This window comes from Chiloscyllium punctatum, chromosome 35 (assembly GCF_047496795.1).
Source record: "Chiloscyllium punctatum isolate Juve2018m chromosome 35, sChiPun1.3, whole genome shotgun sequence".
NCBI lineage: Eukaryota > Metazoa > Chordata > Chondrichthyes > Orectolobiformes > Hemiscylliidae > Chiloscyllium > Chiloscyllium punctatum.
Genome location: NC_092773.1, coordinates 47,762,026 through 47,766,268, shown reverse-complemented (window position 1 = coordinate 47,766,268; position 4,243 = coordinate 47,762,026).

The window sequence follows — 4,243 nt, the reverse complement described above, 5'->3', positions numbered from 1 at the left end:
TTGGGATGCTGCACAGTGAGTTGGTGTGGAATCGTTCATACAAATGGCCTGCTTCCACAGTGTGCAATTCTCTTGGTCTGAAATCGGCTTTTACTTAGTCTGAAAGGACTTTGCAATGTGTTTTATTCAAAAAAATAGAATTCGGAAATGAAGGTTCCTGGAACACATTTTGTCCTCCCTTTGTATGGTTGGGAAACCGAATGGCAATGTAAAGGGTAAAAAAAAAACGACATTCGCCCAATCTCTCACTATTTATGTGATGCTAGCAGATGTTGTAGATTTTGGAGACCTTACATGTGTAAAAACTCTGATATGCGTAGGATATATAACCAAGGAAACAACGGAAAAAATTACAGGGACACTGACTGTGAATATTCAATGCCTCCTCAGCCACGGTTGGGTGGGGAGGGGGGAGGTGGGGGTTGACAGAGGACTGGAGGACAGCTGGCGTGTTTCCATTTTGCAAGAAGGGAGGTGGAGATCGTACAGGAATAACAGGCTACTGAGATTCACATCAGTGTTCAGGACAGGGTGCAGAAAAAAATAAATGATAGAATTAATCTCCATTTAGTGCGGAATGTTTTCAGCATGGATAGTCAGGACGGTTTCGTCAGAGGGGTTCTTGCCTCATAAATCTCGTGAAGCTTTTCGATGAGGTGACCAGACCTGTAGATAAGGGTAGGGCAGTTGAAGTAGTTCATATGGAATTGAGCAAAGCCTTTGACAAGGTCGCACATGGGGGACTGAGAATACGTGTGTGTGTGTGTTTTACGGAGTGGGTGTGGCTGGGGAATGGGGAGATGCAGTTGATGAGTTTGTGAATGAGACCTACGATTTTCGATGATACTAGCATTGTCTGGGCCTTTGTCAGGGAGGTATGTATTCTTAGGTGACAGATAGAAATAGGAAGATTGGTCAGATGGGCAGATGAGTGGTTGTTGTAATGTAATCCTTCTGAAATAGTAGGTGATGCACTATAAGAGAAACACAGTCACTAGAAAAGGGAGTACTCAATGAATAGTCCGAAATTAGGAAGATCAGAGGATCCGAAAGGACTTGAGGTGCTGTTGACAGATCCCTGCAGGTGGAATGACAGGACACGGGGATAGTTTAGAATGCGTATAGCACACTCTCCTTTTTCAGTCGATGTGTAGATTATGAGGAGAAAGTGAGGACTGCAGATGTTGGAGATCAGAGACAAAACGTGTGGCGCTGGGAGAGCACAGCAGGTCAGACGGTATCCCAGGAACTGGAAAGTCGGATATTCGAGCATTAAACTTTATCAGAAATGTAGGAGGATTATAAAAGGAGAGGGCATGTTGAAGCTGGACAGAAGTTTGTTTAATCCACAGTTGCAGTATTGTGTGTAGTTCTGGACACTGCACCATAAGAAGAGTGTGATTGCACTGGAGGAAGTGCAAAGGAGATTCACCAGAATGGTGCTCAGTTTGCAACAATTTAGCTGTGCAGACGGAGGGTGGATAAGTTCGGAGTGACTTATCTAGAGCAGGTGTGTAAGTTATAAGGGGCATGGACAGTGTGAATGCAAAGCAGTTGTTTCTCTCAGTCGAAGTGTCAGGAACAAGGTTGCATAATCTTAAGCTAAAGGCAGATGCACAGGACATTGGTTAGGCCACTGTTGGAATATTACGTGCAATTCTGTTCTCTTTCCAATCGAAATGATGTTGTGAAACTCGATCAGATATCCCAACCCAATCTAGTGCCAACTTCCAGCACCTGGCCCATATCCCTTCCAAACCTTTCCTATTCATATACCCAGCAAATTCCTCTTAAAATTTGCAATTGTACCAGCTTCCACCACTTCCTCGGGCAGCTGATTCCAATGACATACCACCCACTCTCCGTGTGAAAAAGTTGCTCTTATGTCTCTTCTATAACTTTCCCCTCTCACCCTAAAACTGTATTTAACTATGACAATATTACTCTCTGACTCCGTATATGCATTTTCATTGCAGTTTCCCTTTTATTTTGATTCTGTATATGATTAACCTCATTCTGAATGAAATACAGTCAGAGGGTAATCGAGATGGACAGCATTGGGAACTAATCCTTCGGTCCAACCCGTCCATGCTGACCAGATATCCCAACCCAATCTCGTCCCATCTACCAGTAACCGACCCAAATCCCTCCAATCACTTCCTATTCATATACCCATCCAAATGCCTCTTAAATGTTGCAATAAAGACCATAACACCAGAAGACACAGGAGCGGAAGTAAGGCCATTCGGCCCATCGAGTCCACTCCAACATTCAATCATCGCTGATGGGAATTTCAACTCCAATTACCCGCATTCTACCCGTAGCCCTTAATTCCTTGCGACATCAAGAATTTATCAATTTCTGCCTTGAAGACATATAGCGTCTCAGCGTCCAGTGCACTCTATGGCAATGAATTCCACAGGCCCACAACTCTCTGACTGAAGAAATGTCTCCGCATTTCTGTTCTGAATTTACCCCCCCTAATTTTAAGGCTGTGTCCATGGGTCCTAGTTTCCTCGCCTAATGGAAACAATTTACTAGCGCCACCCTCTCCAAGCCATGTATTATCTCGTAAGTTTCTATTAGATCTCCCCTTAATCTTCTAAAGTCCAATGAATACAATCCCAGGATCCTCAGCCGTTCCTCATATGTTAGACCTACCATGCCAGGGATCATCCATGTGAATCTCCGCTAGACACGCTCCAGTGCCCGTATGTCATTCCTGAGGTGTGGGGACCGAAACTGGGCACAGCACTCCAAATGGGGACTAACCAGAGCTTTATAACGTCTCAGTAGCACAACGGTGCTTTTGTATTACAACCCTCTTGAGATAATTGACAACATTGCATTCGCTTTCTTAATCACAGACTCAACCTGCATGTCGACCTTTAGAGAATCCTCGACGAGCACTCCCAGATCCCTTTGTACTTTGGCTTTATGAATTTTCTCACCGTTTAGAAAGTAGTCCATGCTGGTGTTCTTTTTTCCAAAGTGCAAGACCTCGCACTTGCTCACATTGAATTTCATCAGCCATTTCCTGAACCATTCTTCCATACTGTCTCGATCCTTCTGCAGCCTCCCCACTTCCTCAGAACTACCTGCCTGTCCACCTAACTTTGTATCATCGGCAAACATCGCTAGAATGACCCCTGTCCATTCATCCAGATCATTACTATATAATGTGAACAGCTGCGACCCCAACACTGAACCCTGTGGGACACCAATTGTCACCGACTGCCATTCCAAAAAAGAACCTTTTACCGCAACTCTCTGCCTTCTGTCAGACAGCTAATTCTCAATCCATGCCAGTAGCTTACCTCGAGCACCATGGGCCCTCACTTTGCTCAGCAGCCTCCCGTGCGGCACCTTAACAAAGGCCTTTTAGAAGTCTTGTCGACCACATCCACTGGGTTTCCCTGGTCTAACCTCCTCAATGAACTCCAACAGGTTTGTCAGGCAAGACTTCCCTTTACTAAATCCATGTTGACTTGTTCTAATCCGAACCTGCTCTTCTAAGAAATTAGAAACCTCATCCTTAATGATGGATTCTAGAATTTTACCAACAACCGAGGTTCGGCTAATTGGCCATTAATTTTCTATCTTTTGCCTTGATCCTTTCTTTAACAAGGGGGTTACAACAGCGATCTTCCAATCATTCGGGATTTTCCTTGACTCCAGTGACTTTTGAAAGATCTCAACCAACGCCTCCGCTATTTCCTCACCCACCTCCCTCAGAACGCTAGGATTTGTAGCCCATTTTGGACAGGAGATTTATCAATTTTAAGACTTTTTAGCTTTTCGAGCACTTTCTTTTTTTTTAAAGGCAACCATACTCAACTCGGCCCCCTGACTCCCTTTAATTTTTGGGATATTACTCCTGTCTTCCACTGTGAAAACTGATGTAAAGTACTTATTAAGTTCTCCTGCGATTTCCTGATCTCCCAACACTCGGCTTCCAGCATCAGTTTGAAACGGCCCAATGTCTAATCTCGCCTGTTGTTTGTTTCTTATGTATTGAAACAATCTTTTACTATCATTTCTTATATTACTGGCTAGCCTAACTTCATATTTGATCCCCTCCTTCCTTAGTTCTGTCTTTGTTATCCTCTGTTTGTTTTTGTAGCCTTCCCAATCTTCTGATTTCCCAGTGCTCTTGGCCACTTCATAGGATCTCTCTTTTCCTTTGATAGATTTCCTGACTTCCTTTGTCAGCCATGGCTGTCTAATCCCTCCCCGGATAATC